Source organism: Symphalangus syndactylus, chromosome X (assembly GCF_028878055.3).
Source record: "Symphalangus syndactylus isolate Jambi chromosome X, NHGRI_mSymSyn1-v2.1_pri, whole genome shotgun sequence".
Taxonomy (NCBI): Eukaryota; Metazoa; Chordata; class Mammalia; order Primates; family Hylobatidae; genus Symphalangus; species Symphalangus syndactylus.
In genome coordinates this window covers 15,560,725-15,585,723 of record NC_072447.2, presented here as the reverse complement: position 1 = coordinate 15,585,723, position 24,999 = coordinate 15,560,725, and the positions used below count along the sequence as shown (strand labels likewise).

Below are 24,999 nucleotides of genomic sequence, written 5' to 3'. Positions count from 1 at the left end.
CAGGGGTGCTGGGCCTACAGTTTCCATGGATGCAGCAAAGAGGTCAGGGCCAGTAGCAAGCTGGACCAAAGTGGGCCAGAAGCAGGCGGTGGGGCCAACGTCCACACTGCCCCTGCCACCTTCTGTCCATTCCATCACTCATTCACTCCGTGCTCAGAATGGCATTCATTCATTCCATCACTCCTTCACTCTGCATTCTCAGAGTGGCATTCATTCATTCATTCATTTATTCATTTGCTCCACACATTCCATCACTCATTCACTCTGCATTCTCAGAGTGGCATTCATTCATTCATTCACTCATTTGCTCCACACATTCCATCACTCATTCACTGCATTCTCAGAATGGCATTCATTCATTCCATCACTCATTCACTCTGCATTCTCAGAGTGGCATTCATTCATTCATTCATTCACTCATTTGCTCCACACATTCCATCACTCCTTCACTCTGCATTCTCACAGTGGCATTCATTCATTCATTCATTTACTCATTTGCTGCACACATTCCATCACTCATTCACTCTGCATTCTCAGAGTGGCATTCATTCATTCATTCACTCATTTGCTCCACACATTCCATCACTCATTCGCTCTGCATTCTCACAGTGGCATTCATTCATTCATTCACTCATTTGCTCCACACATTCCATCACTCATTCACTCTGCATTCTCACAGTGTTCATTCATTCATTCACTCATTTGCTCCACACATTCCATCACTCATTCACTCTGCATTCTCAGAGTGGCATTCATTCATTCATTCATTTACTCATTTGCTCCACACATTCCATCACTCCTTCACTCTGCATTCTCACAGTGGCATTCATTCATTCATTCATTTACTCATTTGCTCCACACATTCCATCACTCCTTCACTCTGCATTCTCACAGTGGCATTCATTCATTCATTCATTTACTCATTTGCTCCACACATTCCATCACTCCTTCACTCTGCATTCTCACAGTGGCATTCATTCATTCATTCATTTACTCATTTGCTCCACACATTCCATCACTCCTTCACTCTGCATTCTCACAGTGGCATTCATTCATTCATTCATTTACTCATTTGCTCCACACATTCCATCACTCATTCACTCTGCATTCTCAGAGTGGCATTCATTCATTCATTCATTTACTCATTTGCTCCACACATTCCATCACTCCTTCACTCTGCATTCTCACAGTGGCATTCATTCATTCATTCATTTACTCATTTGCTCCACACATTCCATCACTCATTCACTCTGCATTCTCACAGTGGCATTCATTCATTCATTCATTTACTCATTTGCTCCACACATTCCATCACTCCTTCACTCTGCATTCTCACAGTGGCATTCATTCATTCATTCATTTACTCATTTGCTCCACACATTCCATCACTCATTCACTCTGCATTCTCAGAGTGGCATTCATTCATTCATTCACTCATTTGCTCCACACATTCCATCACTCATTCACTCTGCATTCTCAGAATGGCATTCATTCATTCCATCACTCATTCACTCTGCATTCTCAGAGTGGCATTCATTCATTCATTCATTCACTCATTTGCTCCACACATTCCATCACTCCTTCACTCTACATTCTCAGAATGGCATTCATTCATTCCATCACTCATTCACTCTGCATTCTCAGACTGGCATTCATTCATTCCATCACTCATTCACTCTGCATTCTCAGAGTGGCATTCATTCATTCATTCATTTACTCATTTGCTCCACACATTCCATCACTCCTTCACTCTGCATTCTCACAGTGGCATTCATTCATTCATTCATTTACTCATTTGCTGCACACATTCCATCACTCATTCACTCTGCATTCTCAGAGTGGCATTCATTCATTCGTTCATTCACTCATTTGCTCCACACATTCCATCACTCATTCGCTCTGCATTCTCACAGTGGCATGCATTCATCCATTCATTCACTCATTTGCTCCACACATTCCATCACTCATTCACTCTACATTCTCAGAATGGCATTCACTCATTTACTCATTTGCTCCACACTTGTCAGGAACTAGTGGGCATCATGCATTCACTCTTTCATTTATTCACTCCACGTTTAGGGAGAAAACCCTGCACGTCATTCATTTATGCATTCACCCATTCGTTTATCAAGCAAGGCCTGTGTGCAACTCATTCGTTCATTCCCTCCACATTTGCAGGAATGAATCTCTGGGTGTCATTCATTCATTCCCTCCACATTTGTGGGGAATCCTTAGGTGTCATTCATTCCTTCCCTCCACATTTGTGGGGAATCCTTAGGTGTCATTCATTCATTCCCTCCACATTTGTGGGGAATCCCTGGATGTCATTCATTCGTTCCCTTCACATTTGCGGGGAATATCTGGGTATCATTAAATCATTCTCTCTACATTTGCAGAAGTGAATCCTGGGTGTCATTCATTCATTACCTCCACATTTGTGAGGAATCCTTAGGTGTCATTCATTCATTCATTCTCTCCACAGTTGCAGGAGTAAATCTTTGAGTGTTATTCATTCCCTCTACATTTGTGGGGAATCCTTAAGTGTCAGTCATTCATTCCCTCCACAATTGTGGGGAATCTCTGGGTATCATTCATTCATTCTCTCTACATTTGCAGAAGTGAATCCTGGGTGTCATTCATTCATTCCCTTCACATTCGTGAGGAATCCTTAGGTGTCATTCATTTATTCCCTCCACATTTGTGAGGAATCCCTGGATATCATTCATTCATTCTCTCCACATTTGTGGGGAATCCCTGGGTATCATTCATTCACTCTCTCTACATTTGCGGAAGTGAATCCTGGATATCATTCATTCATTCTCTCTACATTTGGGGAAGTGAATCCTGGGTGTCATTCATTCTTTCCCTGCACATTTGTGGGAATGAATCTCTGGGTGTCATTCATTCTTTCCCTTCATATTTGTGGGGAATCCTTGGGTATCATTCATTCATTTCCTCCACATTTGTGGGAGTGAATCCTAGGTATCATTCATTCATTCCCTCCACATTTGCGTGACTGAATCCTGGATGTCATTCATCCATTCTCTCCACATTTGTGTGGATGCTCTGAGTGTTATTCATACAGGCACCCATTCATTCCCTCCACAGTCATTGGGAATGTCCTGTGTCACACACACACACACACACACACATATACACCCTGCATTTACCAAGACCATCCTGGGTGCAGAGCTCTAAGCTAAGGACAGCAGACCCAAAAGAGTTTGCAGCAGGTACCTGGTGGGGAGGAGAGGGTCTTCATGGAGGCAGGAGCTGGCACCCATGGGCTGGAATGAAATGCAGATTTCCAAGAGGCTCTGGCAGGTCCATGGTGGGCTGATGCCCCAAGAAGGAGGGTTGAAGGTGTCACTCAAGACACCGTGCTGGGTGCAGACAGGCATAAGGAGCTGCAGGGGCAGAGGACCTACAGGAGATATCTCTGAGTTGGTCCCACCGCTGTGGGGACACAGCCTTCTGCAGGGCCAGGTAGACCACCGTACCAAGGAAGCTGGCATGAGCACATCATCTGTGCCTGAGAGCGAGCAGGGGAAACAGCACCCCAGCCTTTGAGTTGTAGTCACGTCGTAGCTTTGCATTCACCCCTTCCCAGGAGGATGGTTTAGAGCAGAACCAGGCAGTGAGATTCCTCAGCTCGTTCTGCCTCTCCAGTAATAACTCAGGCAGGCTGCGGGGCTCCTGGGGAGGCTCAGCTGTTAGTGATACACTGGGGACCCTGTTGAGACCCACTTCTTTTTTTTTTTTTTTTTGAGACAGAGTTTCACTCTTGTTGCCCAGGCTGGAGTGCAGTGGTGCGATCTTGGCTCACTGCAACCTCCACCTGCCGGGTTCAAGTGATTCTCCTGCCTCAGCCTCCCAAGTAGCTGGGATTGCAGGCATGCGCCACCACACCCAGCTAATTTTTAGTAGAGATGGGATTTCTCCATGTTGGTCAGGCTGGTCTCGAACTCCCGACCTCAGGTGATCCACCCGCCTCGGCCTCCCAAAGTGCTGGGATTACAAGTGTGAGTCACTGTGCCCAGCTTCCTCTTTTTTCTTTTCTTTTTTTTTTTTTTTTGAGACGGCGTCTCGCTCTGTTGCCCAGGCTGGAGCGCAGTGGCACGATCTTGACTGACTGCAAGCTCCGCCTCCTGGGTTTACGCCATTCTCCTGCCTCAGCCTCCCAAGTAGCTGGGACTACAGGTGCCCGCTACCACGCCCGGCTAATTTTTTATATTTTTAGTAGAAACGGGGTTTCACCATGTTAGCCAGGGTGGTCTTGATCTCCTGACCTTGTGATCCACCCGCCTCAGCCTCCCAAAGTGCTGGGATTACAGGCATGAGCCGCCACACCCGGCCTCCTCTTTTTTACCTGTATTCTGACTTGTTCCCAACCCCTGTGAAGAGCACGTGCAAATGCACCTGCCCAGCAGGCCAGGACTCTGCTCCAGCCTCAGGGAGCACCAGGATGATACACTTCAGGTCTCTTCTCCTTGGGGAGTTCTCGGTATGCAGTATAGTCCCTGAAATCCCTTTGGGAGGGCAAGGAGGATGAAACAGGCAGCCGGAGACAGGTGCAGAGTTCAGGCTCAGAGGTGCAGGTGTGTTTCCGCTCAGATGCGTGTATTTGGAGATTATTGCAAAGCAGAGTGTGGCATCTTCTACATGCCCAGAAAACCTAGGGCCTGGGTCTCAGTCACCATGTCCTTATCACTCATGGCTCAGGTTCCTTATGCCCTCTGCACCTCAGTGTCCCTATATGTAAAGCAAAGATGATAAGCGCATCTTCCTAGGATGGGTGCACAAGAAAATGTTTGCACACATTCAATGTGACGCCTGCTCCAGAAACAGGCGATGTCACCTGAGGACTCAAGTACACTTGACCTTCTCCTTCCCTGTCATCTCCAGGTAGCTAGGAAGGAAGCTTTGTGTGGCCAGGGAAGAGGAGGAGGAAGTTGAAACAATGCTGGACTTGAGAACTTGGACGCCTTTCACTGTGGCTTCCTGACGGACAGCATGAGGTCACTGGTTCACACAGTGGTGGCCACTGCTTCCCCTCCACTCATGCCCAGCCAAGGTCAACTCGGCCATAGGGACCACAGGCAGGGAAGGCTTGCGCAGCCAGCTCCAGACACCCCGGTGGGGACCTGAGGGATGAGGAGGCCAGGCTGGCTACAGCCCCAGTGACTGCTGCATCCCCCAAAAGCAGAAGCTCGGCCCTGGGGCTGCCCTGTCCTGGGGTAAAAGGGTCACCGTGGCCAGGGCCGGGGCTCTCTGGGGGACAGGAAGACCCAAGCAACAAGCGGTGCAGCATTAAGAATGCAGGAGCATTCAGGACTCAGCCAGGAGGGTGTGGGGGAAGGGAGTCAGCCAGGAAGGTGTAGGGGAAGGGAGTCAGCCAGGAGGGTGTGGGGGAAGGGACTCAGCCAGGAGGGTGTGGGGGAAGGGAGTCAGCCAGGAAGGTGTAGGGGAAGGGAGTCAGCCAGGAGGGTGTGGGGGAAGGGAGTCAGCCAGGAGGGTGTGGGGGAAGGCCAGCTCGGACGCAGGAAGTAAAACAGAAACCTGAGGAGTGTCCTTCCTGCTTCAAGAGACAATTGTTTCTTGTTGAGATTGTGCTTTACATCAACTCACCATTTTAAAGCAAATAACTGGGGGACATTTAGGACATTCACAGTGCTGGGAAACGGCCACCTCTGTCTATTTCCACCACTTTGTCATTCCCCACAAAGGCCTGTTCTGGGCATTTTATTGAAATGGAATCCTACACCATGTGGCCTTCTGTGTCTGGCTTCTGTCCCTGAGTGTGATGTCTTCAAGATTCATCCACAGTGTAGCCTGGGTCACAGCCTTGTTCCTTTTCATAGCTGTATACTATTCCACTGTGTGCATGGGGGGGCCACGTTGTGTTTATCTGTCTGTCTGTTGACGGACACTTGGGCTGTTTCCACCTTTTGGCTGTTGTGAAGAGTGCTGCAGGGAACGTTCATTTGCAAGTTTTTATTGGTGCAACCATTTTTTGTTGTTGTTGAGACAGAGTTTCACTCTTTTCACCCAGGCTGGAGTGCAGTGGCACGATCTCCGCTCACTGCAACCTCCGCCTCCTCAGTTCAAGCAATTCTCCTGCCTCGGCCTCCCAAGTAGCTGGGATAACAGGCACCTGCCACCATGCCCAGCTCATTTTGTATTTTTAGTAAAGACAGGGTTTCACCATGTTGGCCAGGCTGGTCTCGAACTTCTGGCCTCAGGTGATCCACCGGCCTCAGGTGATCCACCCGTCTCAGCCTCCCAAAGTCCTGCAATTATAGGTGTGAGCCACCACGCCCGGCCACACCCCTTTTTATATATTTTCTAATGTTACCCTCACTTACCAAAATGACATGCAGAAATAATGTATTATACATATAATTATATATATATTATATATACACATAACGTGATCTATAAAATGTTGTATATAATTTTATATATGGTATGTTCAATATGTTACATATGATACACAAATTATATATAACATATAAATGATACTATACAATATATTGTATATAATTATTAAATATACATACTATATAACATGTTTAATTTATTATATAATAACTTGTAAATAAGTTATTATATAAAAATTATATATAAATAATATATGTAATATACAATAATATATATTACTTTATATGATTACGTATATTTACATATTATTAAATTTACATATCCATATAGCCTTAATTACAATATAAAAGAGACAAAAGTAAATAAAATGTTAATAAGGTAATATTTAATTTAATGTGTACACATTTAGCTATAATTTACAGTAAGACATCATTAAGGGGCTGGGCTCAGTGGCTCATTCCTGTAATCCTAGCAGTTTGGGCGGCCAAGGCAAGTGGATTGTCTGACCTCAGGAATTTGAGACCAGCCTGGGCAACATGGTAAAACGCCCACCTTTACTAAAATACAAAAATGTAGCTGGGCATGGTGGCACACACCTGTAGTTCCAGCTACTCGGGAGGCTGAGGCATGAGAATTGCTTGAACCCCAGAGGAGAAGGTTGCAGTGAGCCGCCATGAAGCCACTGCACTCCAGCCTGGACGACCGAGTGAGAATCCGCCTTCAAAAGAAGAAAAAAGACATTATTAAGAGCCGGGTGCAGTGGCTCAGACTGTAATCTCAACACTTTTGGAGGCTGAGGGAGGAGGGTTTCTTGAATCTAGGAGTTGGAGAGCAGCCTGAACAACAGAGTGCAATCCTGTCTCTAAAAAAAAAAAAAAAGACATTATTACCTCATTAAGGAATCAGATGTTTGCTTAACAAATTCTCCACCTGTCTTTGTCTCCAGCTTTTACCTAGGAGGGGAATTGGTGCATGATATGGTTAACTATTTCAGGACCCACCCGGTGATTTTTGGAGTCAATTTGCAAACACGCAGGACTTGAATGGGACACGGAGGATTCTAGTTTTTGCTCAGGAAGGTGCCCCAGCTGCCTCTTCTTTTTTTTTTTTTTTTTTTGACAGGGTTTTGCTCTGTCGCGCAGGCTGGAGTGCAGTGGTGTGATCTCAGCTCCCTGCAACCTCTGCCTCCCAGGTTCCAGCAATTCTCCCGTCTCAGCCTCCCGAGTAGCTGGAATGACAGGCACCTGCCACGACACCCGGCTAATTTTTTTTTTGTATTTTTAGTAAAGACGAGGTTTTGCAATGTTGACCAGGCTGGTCTGGAACTCCCGACCTCGTGATCCGCCCGCCTCAGCCTTCCAAAGTGCTGAGATGACAGGCGTGAGCCCCTGCGCCCGGCCTGTAATGTTAATTTCTTGTGCTGAGTGGTAGCCTAGGATGCATACTGCTTTGAAATCTTTTAAAATATCCTCTTCTGTTGGCCTGAGAACCTCCCTTAGGTCACAAAGAGAACAAAGAAATGAGTCTCTGTCTATGATCACTGCTACCCCGGGATCCTTGTATCTTTCACAGGAGAGAGATTGAAACTGGCTCGCACGTGGGGAAACACATATACTGGAGGCTTGTCACATCTGGGGGTTCCTGTCACTGCGGGTTTGGGTCCAGGGAACAAGAGAAAAACACACTCCTTTGTGTTCAAAGATGAAAATCTTCCCTGGGTTTAGGGGAGCCCAGCTTTGGGTTTAGGGGAGTCCAGCTTTGGGTTTAAAGGAGCTCGGCTTTGAGTTTTAGGGGAGCCCAGCTTTGGGTTTAAAGGAGCCAAGCTTTGGGTTTAGGGGAGCCCAGCTTTGGGTTTAGGGGAACCCAGCTTTAGGTCTATGAGGGCCCAGTTTTGGGTTTAGGAGAGTCCAGCTTTGGGTTTAAGGGAGCCCAGCTTTGAGTTTTAGGGGAGCCCAGCTTTGGGTTTAAGGGACCCCAGCTTTGGGTTTAAAGGAGCCAAGCTTTGGGTTTAGCGGAGCCCAGCTTTGGGTTTAGGGGAACCCAGCTTTAGGTCTATGAGGGCCCAGCTTTGGGTTTAGGAGAGTCCAGCTTTGGGTTTAAGGGAGCCCAGCTTTGAGTTTTAGGGGAGCCCAGCTTTGGGTTTAGGGGAGCCCAGCTTTGGGTTTAGGGGAACCCAGCTTTAGGTCTATGAGGGCCCAGCTTTGGGTTTAGGGGAGTCCAGCTTTGGGTTTAAAGGAGCTCAGCTTTGAGTTTTAGGGGAGCCCAGCTTTGGGTCTAAGGGAGCTCAACTTTGGGTTTAGGGGAACCCAGCTTTGGGTCTAAGGGAGCTCAGCTTTGGGTTTAGGGGAACCAAGCTTTAGGTCTATGAGGGCCCAGCTTTGGGTTTAGGGGAACCCAGCTTTAGGTCTATGAGGGCCCAACTTTGGGTTTAGGGGAAGTCAGCTTTAGGTCTATGAGGGCCCAGCTTTGGGTTTAGGGGAGCCCAGCTTTGGGCTTACGGGAGTCCAGCTTTTGGTCTAAGGGAGCTCAGCTTCGGGTTTAAAGGAGGTCAGCATTGGATTTAGGAGAGCCCAGCTTTGTGGTTAAGAGAACTCAGCTTTGGGTTTAGGGGAGTCCAACTTTGGGTTTGGGGGAGCTCAGCTTTGGGTCTAAGGCAGCCCCTCTTTGGGTTTTAAGGAAGCCTCTTTTTGAGTCTAAGGGAGGGCAGCTTTGGGTTTTAATGGAGTTCCTGTTTGGGTTGTTTCTTTTTTTTTTTTTTTTCTTTAGACAAAGTTTTGTTCTTGTTGCCCAGGCTGGAGTGCAACGGCGCAATCTCGGCTCACCGCGACATCTGCCTCCCGGGTTCAAGCAATTCTCCTGCCTCAGCCTTCCGAGTAGCTGGGATTACAGGCGTGCGCCTCCAAGCCCAGCTAATTTTGTATTTTTAGTAGAGATGGGGTTTCTCCATATTGGTCGGGCTGGTCTCGAACTCCCAGCCTCAGGTGATCCACCCACCTCAGCCTCCCAAAGTGCTGAGATTACAGGCGTGAGCCACCGCACCTGGCTCCTGTTTGGGTTTTAAGGAAACCTCGCTTTGGATCTAAGGGAGTCTGGCTTTGACTTCGGACAGAAACAAGGTAGTTGAGGCTGTCTCCGTTTCTTCTCCAGCAATCTTTCTCTTTGACTGCTTTGCTGAGCACGTGGCTGGAAACAGGATGAGTAGAATCCACCCAATCACAGTTAAACTATCCTAAGGCAAGTCAGCATCAAACTCACCCAGAGCAACGATCTTTATTTATTTAAATTAAAATAATTGATTTTATCTTTTTTTATTATACTTTAAGTTCTAGGGTACATGTGCACAACGTGCAGGTTTGTTACATATGTATCCATGTGCCATGTTGGTGTGCTGCACCCATTAACTCGTCATTTAGCATTAGGTATATCTCCTAATGTTATCCCTCCCCGCTCCCCCACCCCACAACAGGCCCTGGTGTGTGATGTTCCCCTTCCTGTGTCCATGTGTTCTCATTGTTCAGTTCCCACCTATGAGTGAGAACATGCAGTGTGTGGTTTTTTGTCCTTGTGATAGTTTGCTGAGAATGATGGTTTCCAGCTTCATCCATGTCCCTACAAAGGACATGAACTCATCATTTTTTATGGCTGCATAGTATTCCATGGTGTACATGTGCCGAATTTTCATAAATGGTGCTGGGAAAACTGGCTAGCCATATGTAGAAAGCTGAAACTGGATCCCTTCCTTACACCTTATACTAAAATTAATTCAAGATGGATTAAAGACTTAAATGTTAGACCTAAAACCATAAAAACCCTAGAAGAAAACCTAGGCAATACCATTCAGGACATAGGCATGGGCAAGGACTTCGTATCTAGAGCAACAATCTTTAAACAGAGAACAGCTGTTAGGAGGTCAAGACTGGAAACCTTCCTCTCACCTCTCTCTCATCTGTTAAACGAATCTGTCTGCCATAACCCGCTAAAACCGTTGGCACTTTGGCTCAGTAACGGCAGAAGTGCTTAAATTTCAGCATATGTGCTACTTCCACACTCCTTTTGCAGCAGGGCAGGGCTCACACACTCAATCACTTTGGGGTTTTTTTTTTTTCACCGAATGGCATTTCATGTTAATTAGCTTAATTCCACGTACAGTGGCTTCCTGCCTTCCAGAGCGAGGCTGATTTTGCAGCTGCTGTGCAGACATCCCCACCCATGCACACACACACAAACAAATTAATTTTGTTTTAAAAAGGGGCTTCTTATGTTTCTCAGAATCTGCTCTCTGGCCAGTGATGAAGCCCCGTGCTATACACTCTGAGAATGAGATACAGAAATCAGAGAAATGCGGCCGCTGCCTTTGCAGAAAACACAGATCAAAATCTACACAGGTCATCGGTGGAGGATGGCATGCAAATCTCGCTGGGCAAACGGTCTGCTTGGTTGGATGATGCAATAGAGGAAAATCAACACAGAGAGATAGAGTTCAGAGCATTTCCTACGCATTTTTGTGCTTACCTACGAGGATTCTTGCCTTGTGATCTGAGGCCGATGCTGGCAGGTCCTCTATCCCCCGACGCCTGCCAGCTGCCAGTTCACTGGGGCTGGTGGGTCACTTTGAAGTCAGTAGAACACAGAGTTCGTTCAGAGGCAGGTGTTATCACAGAAACAGGGGTCACCGGGTCTACAAAGATGGGGAACTTTGAGGGTGCGGGGGATGGAAGCTGAGCTCCACTAAACCCAAAGCTGGACTCTCCTAAGCCCAAAGCTGAGTTCTCCTAAACCCAAAGCTGGGATCCCTAAACCCAAAGCTGGGATCCCTAAACCCAAAGCTGGGATTCCTAAACCCAAAGCTGGGATCCCTTAAACCCAAAGCTTGAAGAAAATGTGACTACATGGCTGGGCACAGTGGCTCACGCCTGTAATCCCAGCACTTTAGGAGGTGGAGGCAGGTGGATCACCTGAGGTCGGGAGTTCGAGACCAGCCTGGCTAACATAGTGAAATCCCATCTCTGCTAAAAACACAAAACAGCCAGGCGTGCTGGCAGGTGCCTGTCAGCTACTCTGGAGGCTGAGGCAGGGGAATGGCTTGAACCCAGGAGGCGGAGGTGGCAGGGAGCCAAAATTGTGCCATTGCACTCCAGCCTGGACCACAGAGGAAGACTCAGCCTCAAGAAAAAAAATATGTATTGCAGGCTGCAGAGTGACCTGAAGGTGAGAGGGTGCAGGGACCCTCTTCTTGTGACCAGCATTCAATGACAGTTGTGGTACTTCATCTGTTGGTATCTCTAGATCTTAGTCACCCCGAGACCTGTTGGCTGGCATGTCTCGGCGGTATTAATTTGCAACCCCCCGATGAGCTACGACGTGGAGTGATTTTTCGTAGGTGAATTTGCCACCTGCAAAGCATCTTTGGTGAGGCGGCCCATGTTTAAATGGGTTTTTTTTTTTCCAGTGGTTGAGTCTTAAGAGTTTTCTTTGGCACATTTTGCATACTGGTTCTTTGTTTTAAAAAAAGTTATTTTCTCTTTTTTTGTTATTATTCTACTTTAAGTTCTGGGGTACATGTGCAGAACGTGCAGGTTTGTTACATAGGTATACACGTGCCATGGTGGTTTGCTGCACCCATCAACGCGTCATCTACATTAGGTATTTGTCCTAATGCTATCCCTCCCCTTGCCCCCCACCCCCCGACAGGCCCTGGTGTATGATGTTCCCCTCCCTGTGTCCATGTGTTCTCATTGTTCAACTCCCACTTATGAGTGAGAACATGCAGTGTTTGGTTTTCTGTTCCTCTGTTAGTTTCTGAGAATGATGGCTTCCAGCTTCATCCATGTCCCTGCAAAGGACATGAACTCATCCTTTTTTTTTTTTTTTTTTTTTTTTGAGACAGGGTCTTGCTCTGTCAACCATGCTGGGGGCAGTGGTGCAATGACCACTCACTGCAGCCTCGAACTCCTGGCCTCAAGAGATCCTTCTGTTTCAGCCTCCTGTGAAGCTGGGACTCCAGGCATGCGCCACTATGCCCAGCTAATATTTTAAAATTGTTCATATAGACAAGCTCTCCCCTTTTTTTTTTTTCTTCAGATGGAATCTCACTGTCGCCCAGGCTGGAGTGCAGCAGTGTGATCTCAGCTCACTGCAACCTCTACCTCCTGGGTTCAAGCAATTCTACTGCCTCAGCCTCCTGAGTAGCTGGGATTACAGGCATGCGCCACCATGCCCAGCTCATTTTGTATTTTTAATAGAGATGGGGTTTCACCGTGTTGGCCAGGCTGGTGTCAAACTCCTGACCTCAAGCCCGCCTTGGCCTCCCAAAGTGCTGGGATTATAGGCATGAGCCACTGTGCCTGGCTAAATTTTGTATTTTTAATAGAGACGAGGTTTCTCCATGTTGACCAAACTGGTCTCAAACTCCTGACCTCAGGTGATCCACCCACCTTGGCCTCCCAGAGTGCTGGGATTACAGGCATGAGCTACTCTGCACCTGGCCACATACTGGTTACCAGGTACTGGTTACCAGGTACTGGTTACCAGGTTACCGCATACTGGTTTTGAAAATATCTTCTCTAAGTCTGTGACTTCTCATTCCATTCACAATGTCTTTTGCAGACCAGACGTTTTTGGTTTTATTATTACTATCATTATTATTCTTATTATTATTGAGACAGAGTCTCACTCTGTCGCCCAGGCTGGAGTACAGTGGCACAATCTCGGTTCACTGCAACCCCCACCTCCAGGGTTCAAGCAATTCTCCTGCCTCAGCCTCCCAAGTAGCTGGGACTACAGGCACCTGCCACTACGCCTGGCTAATTTTTATATTTTTAGTAGAGACGGGGTTTCGCCACGTTGGTTAGGCTGGTCTTGAACTCCGGACCTCAGGTGATCCACCTACCTCAGCCTCCCAGAGTGCTAGGATGACAGACGTGAGCCACTGCACCCAGCTCAGACCAAACATTTTTAACCCGAACAAAGTCCAACTTTTCAATTATTTCTTTCCCGATGCTGCCTTTGTTCTGGTGTCTAAAAAGTCATCACCAAATCTGAGATCAATTAGATTCTCTTCTCTACTATCTTCTAGAAGTTTTATAGTTTTGCATGTTCTATTCGGGTCTGTTAGCTGATACCCGTAATCCCAACCCTTTGAGAGGCCAAGGTGGTTGGATCACTTGAACCCAGGTGAGATGGCACCACTGCACTCCAGCCTGGGTGACAGTGCAAAACTCTGTCTCAACAACCAAAAAAAGGACAGTGGAATATTGGCGAAAAGACACATAGATTTAAGCATACGGAGCCTAGAAATAAAACCACACAAATATAATCAGTTCCTGTGACATACAAATATTTACAGCCAGGTGTGGTGGCTCACGCCTGTAATCCCAGCACTTTGGGAGGCCGAGGCGGGCAGATCACAAGGTCAGGAGATTGAGACCATCCTGGCCAACATGGTGAAACCCCATCTCTACTAAAAATACAAAAAATTAGCGGGGCGTGGTGGCAGGTGCCTGTAGTCCCAGCTACTCAGGGGACTGAGGCAGGAAAATAGCGTGAACCCGGGAGGCGGAGGTTGCAGTGAGCCCAGATCGTGCCACTGCACTCCAGCCCGGGCCACAGAGCAAGACTCTGTCTCAAAAGAAAAAAATATAAATATTTATTACCATCCCATTAACAAGAGAGGGTCAAAAGGCCCAGCAGACAATGTCTAAGAAAGCCATGTCCCGAAAGGGACACCAGTGGTCAATCAATGTAAAAACATGCCAGCCTGTCTGGGCACAGTGGTTCACACCTGTCATCCCAGCACGTTGGGAGGCCGAGGCGGGCAGATTAGCTGAGGTCAGGAGTTTGAGACCAGCCTGGCCAACATGGTGAAAACCCATCTCTATTAAAAATATAAGAATTGGCTGGGCGCGGTGGCTCGTGCCTGTAATCCCAGCACTTTGGGAGGCCGAGGTGGGTGGATCACAAGGTCAGGAGATCGAGACCATCCTGGCTAACATGGTGAAACCCCGTCTCTACTAAAATACAAAAAATTAGCCGGGTGTGATGGCAGGCACCTGTAGTCCCAGCTACTTGGAAGGCTGAGGCAGAAGAATGGCGTGAACCTGGGAGGTGGAGCTTGCAGTGAGCCAAGATCCTGCCACTGCACTCCAGCCTGGGTGACACAGTGAGTCTCCATCTCAAAAAAAAAAAAAAAAATTACAAGAATTAGCTGGTGTGGTGGAGGACACCTGTAATCCCAGCTACTCGGGAGGCTGAGGTAGGAGCACTGTTTGAACCTGGGAGGTGCAAGCTGCAGTGAGCCAAGGTCGTGCCACTGCAGTCCAGCCTGGGTGACAGAGGGAAACTCTGACTCAGCCAATAAAAAAAAAAAAGAAAGAAAATAAAGAAACATGTCAACCTCTGTTGCTGTGATGAAAATATGAGTTGAAACCTCTCACCCTTCAGGCAAGTTGCTGTCACCCTTATTGATGATGGTATAAGAATGATTGTTGCTCTTGTCTATTAGCTGTAAGCACATATTGGTGAAATTTATTGGGTGGATATTTGGTGATATTCCCTCTCTTTCTATCTTCTGGAAGGAATTGTAGAGAATCAATATAACTTCTTCCTTAAATGTTGGGGAAAATTCATCAGTAAACCCATCTGGGCCTGGAGCCTTTTGTTAGGGAAGGTTATTAAATTATCGATTCACTTTCTTTAAGAGATATAGGCTCACTCAGATTGGCTATTTCTTCTTGTGTGAGTTGTCAGATTTTATCCTTTTGTTCTTTTTGTCTAGGTGATCAATTTTATGGGCACAGAATTTATAATATTTCTTTATGATCTTTTTAATGTCCGTGGGATCTGTAGTGATGTCACCTCTTTCCTTTACAGTATTAGTAACTCGTGTTCTCACTCTTTGTTGTTCTTGTTGTTAGTCTGGCTAGAAGCTTGTTAGTCTCATTGATTGTTATTTCAAAGAACAAGCCTATGGTTTTGTTGATTTTTGTCTGTTGACTTGCTGTTTTCAATTCCACTGATTTCTGTCCTCTATGGATTTCCTATTTTCAAATCCACTGATTTCTCCTCTAATCTAATATTTGTAATTTATTTCTTTCTTCTTCCATTAGATTTAATTTGCTCTTCTTTTTCTAGTTTCTGGAGGTGGAAACTTAAATTATTGATTTTAGATCTTACTTCCTTTCTAATACAAGCATGCCATTTAAAATATGCACACCCTTCAAATCACCAGTTCTTCTCCTAGAAATCGATCCTAGAAAATGTTCTCACAGGCATGCACAAAAATACTTACAGAGGAGTGTGTGTAAGCACAGGCTGAAGCAGAGTTGATCCATCCAAATCCCCTCACTGTGGGGTATATGGTTAGAGACACCACAAGACATTCACAAAGGTGGTGACGGGTGTATGTCCTACTACGCAAAATAAAACTTAACCTGTGTCTGAAAGGAGGTTCTGGAGCAAAGGGACTCCCAGAGGTTACTTCTGAAGGGAAGTGGGACCTGGAGGGGAAAGATACGAAGACAAACACGAATACAGATCTCTCTATGTTTCTTTATTCTTTTACTCATAACAAGTGTGTGTGTGTGTTCTGTAATTGGAAGGTCTAAAAGTTAAACCAAGGTTGAAAACTCAATGGTGTCTGAAAGTTCAGAAGAGATTGCATCTGCTTCTGCAGCTGAAGGGACTTGGAACTTGGGATCCTGGAAGCGGTGGTATCAACCCTGGTTTTATTAGGATAAGTTGCAGTTCAGTGGGGAGGGACCACCAGAAAGGCAGACAGCAGGGGGCGGGAGGCTTCTGGTATGTTCCATGATAGTCTTTGCACCCTGAGCCCACCATCTAGCCTCTGTGTTTTCCCAGTCCCTGCTATCTATGGTCACATAAAGATATCTGTGCCGGACGCAGTGGCTCACACCTGCAATCCCACCACTTTGGGAGGCCGAGGTGGGCGGATCATAAGGTCAGGAGTTTGAGACCAGCCTGGCCAACATGCTGAAACCCCATCTCTACTAAAAATACAAAAAAAAATTAGCCGGACGTGGTGGCAGGTGCCTGTAGTCCCAGCTACTCAGGAGGCTGAGGCAAGAGAATCGCTTGAACCCGGGAGGTGGAGGTTGCAGTGAGCCAAGATCACACCACTTCACTCCAGCCTGGACAACAGAGCGAGACTCTGTCTCAAAAAATAAATAAATAAATAAAAGATACCTGTGCCACTTCAGCTTCCCATACTGAAAACCTCCAATTCTCTTCCTACTTCCTCCCTCCCGAGGGGACCTGTCTGTCACCCTACAACCCCTCTGCAATCTCTTATCTACAGTCTGCCTTCTGCAATCTCTCTAGTTTATATGACCCCTGTTTGCAAAAGATATGTTGGTAATAATTTCTGCTTCCCTGCTGTGTGCGCACACACATACACACACACATGCCTGCCAGCACCATTTTTCATTTTAAAAGCATTGGTGTCCATCATACAGAGAAATGCTTAAGACTGGACACAGGAGATACCAGTGGAAGGTTCCACATGAGTAAAGAACTTCTCTTTGTCATCGCTTCTGGCCACAGCTCTGACGTCTGACCCCACCCCAGCTCAGGGGCCCAAGAGATGCTTTAGCTCATGTTCCATCTGTCTTCCTGAAGACCAGGTCTCCTCCTCTATGATGGGGTGGGAGGTCCATGATGGCAAGGCAATGAGGGGCACGTGCAGGCATTTTAAGGAATCGCTCTTCATCCACAGCTGGTCACTAACCATGATGAGACCATTGTCCCTTTTCATGACACCAGCTCCTTGCTAGGAACATCTGCCTGGGGTCTTTTCTCTCCCTGAAAGCCTCTTGCAGACATTCTTTGGAAAGTACTCCTGAGCTCTGTGTGTTTGTTGAAGGCTGCTCTTGTCACACAGTTGCTTGAGGGCAGATTTCTCAGCCTCAGCACTGCTGACATTTCACACCAGATGATCTTCTGTGGTGGGACCATCCTGTGTACTGTTGGGTGTTGAGCAGTGTCCCTGGGATCTACCCACCAGATGCCAGGAGCATCTTCTCAATTATGATACCTGAATCCTTCACATTTGCAAACCATTGAATGGATAAATAATTGATGCATAGATAAATAATTGATAGCTAATTGATGAACACGTATATGTGATTGTTAGATAACTGATTCACAGATGATAGATGTAATTAATAGATAATTGATTGGTAGGTAATTGATATGAATAGATGACAGATCCATAGAAAGATGATTGATTCATAATTGATAGATGATAGATATGATTGCTAGATAGATAAGTAATTGATAGAGAGAAGACTGATAGGCAGATGATTGATTGATAGATAATTGATATAGATAGATGATGGATCAAGGGTTGCAAGACGATTGTCTGATTGATAGATGATTGATATAGATAGATGATAGACGATAGATGATGGACGGATGACAGGGGATAGATCAACAAATGGATTCATGGATAGACAGATGGTGAATTTCTTTTTTTTTTTTTTCTTTGAAATGGAGTCTGCTCTGTCACCCAGGCTGGAATGCAGTGGCACGATCTCAGCTCACTGCAACCTCCGCCTCCCGGGTTCAAGTGATTCTCCTGCCTAAGACTCCCAAGTAGCTGGGATTAGAGGCGCCCGCCACCACACCTGGCTAATTTTTGTATTTTGAGTAGAGACAGGGCTTCACCGTGTTGGCCAAGTTGGTCTCAAACTCCTGACCTCAGGTGATCCACTCACCTCGGCCTCCCAAAGTTGTGAGATTACAGGCTTGAGCCACCGAATTTCTTATGCTCAGGCCAGGTTGTCAACCTCAGCACTGTAGATATTTGAGGCTGGATGCTTCTCTGTGGTGGGGACCCTCCTGTGCACGGTAGAGTGTTGAGCACCATCCCTGGGCTCCACCCACCAGATCCCAGTAGCATCCTTCCTTAAGTTGTGACAACCAGGGATGTCGCCTACATTTCCAGCTATTCTTGAGGGTAGGGGAAGCCTTCTAGGTGACCCTTGTTCTTCTAGACCTGGCATCAGCCACCCTTGCCTACGTCTCAAACATCTACATGACCCATTATATTTCTTTCTTTTTTTTTTTTTTTTTTTTTTTGAGACAGAGTCTCGCTTTGTCACCCAGGCTGGAGTGCAGTGGTGCGATCTCAGCTTACTGCAAGCTCTGCCTCCCGGGTTCATGCCATTCTCCTGCCTCAGCCTCCTGAGTAGCTGGGACTACAGGCACCCACCACCACGCTGGGCTAATTTTTTGTATTTTTTTGTATTTTTAGCAGAGACGGGGTTTCATCGTGTTAGCCAGGATGGTCTCGATCTCCTGACCTCGTGATCCGCCTGCCTCAGCCTCCCAAAGTGCTGGGATTACAGGCATGGGCCACCGCGCCCGCCCGGCCAACCCATTATATTTCTAAATCGATATCAAGGACTCTTGCTCAAACACGTCTGGGTGCAGTAAACAGTGACCCTGAGACCACATTGTAAAATCTTGAACAACCTGGTCATAGGAGGTGTCCCAAAGCTGGATTCTTCCCATGACCCTTGTAGGTCAGCACCAGGTGTGCGCCTGTACCTCCTCCCTCCTGGAGCTGGAAGGGGTCTGATGTCTGGGTCATGGAGAGCTCTGGGCAGCCCCCGTGCCATAGTTCCACATATCAAAGGTCAAGAAGATGTCTTGGCCCATGCAGGGAAGATGCTTGAGCAGGGAGCTCTGAGCCTTGCTTCCTTCCCTACCTTAGTGGTTCAATGCTACCATGGCAGGTGAGGAGAGGGTCCTATGCAGCCATTCCTCCTAGGCTTTGGCAAATCACATGATAATCTATATGGTCCATTCTGCTAGTGTTGGACATTTCTCAACAGTAAGTCAACCAAAGAAAGGGGGACTGCATGAACACACGTTGTTGTTATTGCTTTGCAGTGCCATCTTTATATCTTCACGTCTTGATATCCTTGTCTTCCATTGAGTTTCTGAGGCCCATTGGCTTCTTCCTCATTTCTTTCTCTTATCCTATAATCTTGTGCTTTTCATGCTTTGTCTTTCTTTAAGGTTCTTCCTCTCTTTTGTTTGGTATGATGACGCTTTCTCTAATTTCTTTGAAGTCTGTTGGTTAAAACTTTTCCTCTCTTTTCTCGGTGTGTTGGTTTGCGACAGCTGCCGTAACTAATTACCATTAATGTGGTGGCTTAAATAACAGCAATGCATTCTCTCGCCATCCTGGAGACCAGAAGTCTGAGGTGAAGGTATTGGCAGGGTTGGTTCCTCATTAGGGCTCTGAGGGAAAATCTGTTCCAAGCTTTTCTCCAGCTTCTGGTGATTTTCTGGAAACAATTGACATTTCATCGTGGATAGAAGCATCCATCCAAGCATCACCTATTCATCCATCCACCCATCTACCCACCCACCCATCTTCACTCATCCATCCATCCACCCATCCATCCACCTACTCATCCACCCACTCATCCATCCATCCACCCATCCATCCACCTACCCATCCACCCACTCATCCATCCATCCACCCATCCATCCACCTACCCATCCACCCACTCATCCATCCATCCACCCATCCATCTACCCATCAACCCATCCATTCATCCACCCACACATCCACCTATCTAAACACTGATCCATCCATCCACTCATTCACCCACCTACCCACCCATTCACAGACCCACCTGCCATTCATCCACCCATCCACCCTCCCATCCATCCACCCATCCATCCACTCATCTGTGCATCCATCCATCCACCCACTCATCCATCTATCCACCCATCCACCCACCCACCCACTCACCCATTCACAAACCCACCCACCATTCATGCACCCACCCATCCATCTACCCATCCCCATCCATTCATCATCCATCCATCCACCCATCCACCCACTCATCCGTCTATTCACCCATCCATCCACCCACCCACCCATCTACCTACTCATCTATACATCCACCCACCCATACATCCACCCATCCATCTACCCATCAACCCATCAATTCATCCACCCACACATCCACCTATATAAACACTGATCCATCCATCCACCCATCTACCCACCCACCCACTCACCCATTCACACACCCACCCACCATTCATCCACCCTTCCACCCACCCATCCATCTACCCATCACCATCTATTCATCATCCATCCACCCGCTCATCCATCTATCCACCCATCCATCCACCCACCCATCCACCTACTCATCTATACATCCACCCATCAACCCATCAATTCATCCACCCACACTTCCATTCACGTAAACACTGATCCGTCCATCCACCCATCCACCCACCCACTCACTCACCCATTCACAAACCCACCCACCATTCATCCGCCCTTCCACCCACCTGTCCATCTACCCATCCCCATCCATCCATCCACCCACCCATCCACCTAGTCATCCATCAATCCACCCACCTGTCCATCTACACATCCCCATCCATCCATCCACCCGCCCATCCACCTAGTCATCCATCTATCCACCCATCCATCCACCCACCCATCCACCTACTCATCTATACATCTATACATCCACTCATCCATCTACCCATCAATCCATCAATTCATCCACCCACACATCCATTCACCTAAACACTGATCCATCCACCTGTCCACCCACCTACCCACCCACCATTCATCCACACATCCACCCTCCCCCCCACCCACCCATCTATCCACTCCATCCATCCATCCATCCATCCATCCATCCATCCATCCACCCACCCATCCATCTATCCACCCATGCACTCATCCACTCACCCACCCATCCATCCATTCATCCATCCATCCACCCACCCATGTACCCATTCATGCACCCATCTATGCATCTACCCATCCATCTACCCACCCATCCATCCATTTATTCACCCATCTACCCATCCATCCACTCTCATCTCTGTCTTCATCTTCCCATGCCTTCTCTCTGTGTCTGTGCCTAAATTTCTTTCTCCTAAGGACACCAGTGAATTTTATTAGGGCCTCTCCCTACTCTATTATGACCACATTTTGACTTCACTAATGACATAGACGCAGACCCTATTTCTAAGTAAGAAATGGCCATAATAACAAGAGTATCAGTCAGGGTGTGGCCCACGACAACTTCCTCCTATGTAATCAAAGTAGGTAACTGAAGCCAGCGTCTGTTTTGATTGTCTTCCAGCACCACAGCTCCAACAGAGTGCCATTTGCTGCCTTTGGGGTTGAGGGCCTCCTGAGACAGCCCTATCAAAAGAACCACAAACTGGGTGGTGCAAACACCCCCAGAAAACCAGAAAGGAGAGCAGATGACAAGCACGGGGCTGGCTTGTTGTTCCTTAGGGCTGGGTTCTCACTCCCCTGTCTGTTCAACAGCTGGGATGGCCCCCAGCACTCAGGAAAGAGGGGTGGTTATAGCCAGAAGACAATAGCTGGCAAAAAAGGGTCTGTCAGCGGCATGCAATCCCTGCTGCCCACGAGGAGATGCCTTTTGTCTCTTTCTCTTCCCAACCCTGTAAGGTCCACCCCGAACAAGACTGTAGGATCACTGCACTCAGCATCTGAACCCTTTAGAAAGGGGTTCCCAGGGCTGGGAATGAGGGGAGAGCAGCTTTATTCACAATAGCCAAGAATCAGGAACATGCCAGGGATGGTGGCTCACACCTGTCATCCCAGCACTTTGGGAGGCCAAGGAGGGTGGATCATGGGAGGTCAGGAGTTTGACACCAGCCTGGCCAACATGATGAAACCTTGTGGCTACTAAAATTACAAAAAAAAAAAAAAAAAAATGGGCTGGGCATGATAGCTCATGTCTGTCATCCGAGCACTTTGGGAGGCCAAGGAGGGCGGATCCTGGGAGGTCAGGAATTTGACACCAGCCTGGCCAATGTGATGAAACCTTGTCGCTACTAAAATTACAAAAAGAAAAAAAAAAAAATGGGCTCGGTGTGGTGGCTCATGTCTGTAATCCCAGCACTTTGGGAGGCTGAGGAGGGTGGATCACTGGAGGTCAGGAGTTTGAGACCAGCCTGGCCAATGTGATGAAACCCTGTTGCTACTAAAATTACAAAAAAAAAAAAAAAAAAAAAAAAAAAAATGGGCTGGGCACAGTGGCTCACATCTGTAATCCCAGCACTTTGGGAGGCCGAGGAGGGTGGATCACCTGAGATCAGCAGTTCACAACCAGCCTGGCCAACATGGTGAAACCCTGTCTCTACTAAAAATACAAAAATTAGCTGGGTGCGGTGGTGCATGCCTGTAATCCCAGCTACTCCAGAGGCGGAGGCAGGAAAATTGCTTGAACTCAGGAAGTGGAGGTTGCCGTGAGCCGAGATCACACCATTGCACTCCAGCCTGGGCAAAAAGAGCGAAACTCCCTCTCAAAAAAAAAAATTACCAAAAAAATTAGCCAGGCGTGGTGGCAGGTTCCTGTAGCCCCAGCTACTCCAGAGGCTGAGGCAGGAGAATTGCTTGAACCCAGGAGGTGGAGGTTGCAGTGAGCCGAGATTGTGTTACTGCACTCCAGACTTGGCAACAGAGCAAGACTCCATCTCAAAAGAAAAAAAAGAAAAAAAAAACTCAGAAAAAATCAGAATGTCCATGCACAGGGGAATGAATAAACAGAATGTGGTCTATCCATACAGTGGACAATTATGCACCCACTAAAAGGACTCAAGCTCTGACACAGGCTGCAGTGTGGATGAACTTTGAAGACCCCTGGCCCAGTGACAGAAGCTAGACACAAAAGACCATATATTGTAGAATTTTATTCTTAAGAAATGTCTAGAATAGGCAAATCCACAGAGAAAGGAAGCAGATTTGAGGTTGACAGGGGCTGGGGATGGGAAAGAACAGGATTAGCAGTTGTGGGGTTCTGAAGGGTTTTTGTTTTGTTTTGTTTTGAGATGGAGTTTTGCTTTTGTTGCCCAGGCTGGAGTGCAATGGCATGATCTTGGCTCACTGCAACCTCTGCCTCCCACCCAGGTTCAAGCGGTTCTCCTGCCTCAGCCTCTGGAGTAGCTGGGATTACAGGCATGTGCCACCACACCTGGCTAATTTTTTTTGTATTTTTAGTAGAGACAGGATTTCATCATGTTGGGCAGGCTGGTCTCCAATTCCTGACCTCAGGTGATCCACCCGCCTCGGCCTCCCAGAGTGCTGGGATTACGGGTGTGAGCCATGATGCCCGGCCAGGTTCTGAGTTTTGTTTAGGGAGGAAAATGGTTCTGGAATTGCATTATGGTGTTGTTTGCACATCTGTGAATATATCAAATACCATTGAACTGTATGAATGAGTGAAAGCTTATGGTATGTAACTCACATCTTGGTAAAGCTGTTTTTTTCTTTGTTTGTTTTGTTTTGTTTTGAGACACAGTCTTGCTCTGTTGCCCAGGCTGGATGGAGGGCAGTGGTGCGATCTCGGCTCACTGCAAGCTCCGCCTCCCGGGTTCGTGCCATTCTCCTGCCTCAGCCTCCCGAGTAGCTGGGACCACAGGCGCCTGCCAACACACCCGGCTAATTTTTTTTGGTTTGTTTGTTTGTTTGTTTTTAGTAGAGACGGGGTTTCACCGTGTTAGCCAGGATGGTCTTGATCTCCTGACCTCATGATCCACCCACCTCGGCCTCCCAAAGTGCTGGGATGACAGGTGTGAGCCACCGCGCCCAGCTGGTAAAGCTGTTTTAAGAAGAAATAAGTGAGAGGGCTGGGGGAGATACACACAGACCCTCAACAGACGAGAAACATTCCTGGATGCATTGCTGCCAGACAGGTGTGCATTTTCCTGCAAAGCGTAAGAAAAAGGGTCCAACCTGGCCAGGTGCAGTGGCTCTCGCCTGTCATCCCAGCACTTTGGGAGGCCAGGGCTGGTGGATCACCTGAGGTCAGGAATTCAAGACCAGCCTGGCCAACACAGTGAAACCCTGTCTCTACTCAAAATACAAAAATCAGCCAGGTGTGGTGGTGCACGCCTGTAATCCCAGCTACTCGGGAGGCTGAGGCAGGAGAATCGCTTGAACTCAGGAGGCAGAGGTTGCAGTGAGCCAAGATTGTGCCATCGGACTCCAGCCTGGATGACAGACTGCAAAAAGAAAAAAGGAAAGGGGAGAGGGGAGAGAGGAGAGGGGAGAGGGGAGAGCAGAGAAGGGAGAGGGAAGAGGGGAGAGAGGAGAGAGGAGAAAGGAGAGAGGGGAGGGGAGAAAGGAGAGAGAGGAGGGGAGAGAGGAGAGGGAGAGGGGAGAGAGACAGGAGGGGAGAAAGGAGAAAGGGGAGGGGAGAGAGGAGAGAGGAGAGAAGAGAGAGAGGGGAGGGGAGAGAGGAGAGAGGGGAGGGGAGAGAGGAGAGAGGGGAGGGGAGAGAGGAGAGAGGGGAGGGGAGAGAGGAGAGAGGGGAGGGGAGAGAGGAGAGAGGGGAGGGGAGAGAGGAGAGAGGGGAGGGGAGAGAGGAGAGAGGGGAGGGGAAAGAGGAGAGAGGGGAGGGGAGAGACGAGAGGGGGAGGGGAGAGACGAGAGAGGAGAGAGGAGAGAAGAGAGAGAGGGGAGGGGAGAGAGGAGAGAGGGGAGGGGAGAGAGGAGAGAGGGGAGGGGAGAGAGGAGAGAGGGGAGGGGAGAGAGGAGAGAGGGGAGGGGAGAGAGGAGAGAGGGGAGGGGAGAGAGGAGAG

At 47.7% G+C, this 24,999-nt stretch overlaps 1 protein-coding gene across 3 annotated transcripts in view; it reads left to right on the top strand.

The window, feature by feature from the left end:
* LOC129475918 (P2Y purinoceptor 8) overlaps nt 1-24,999 on the top strand; it is an 85,991-nt gene that overhangs the window by 50,014 nt on the left and 10,978 nt on the right. The window lies entirely within an intron of this gene.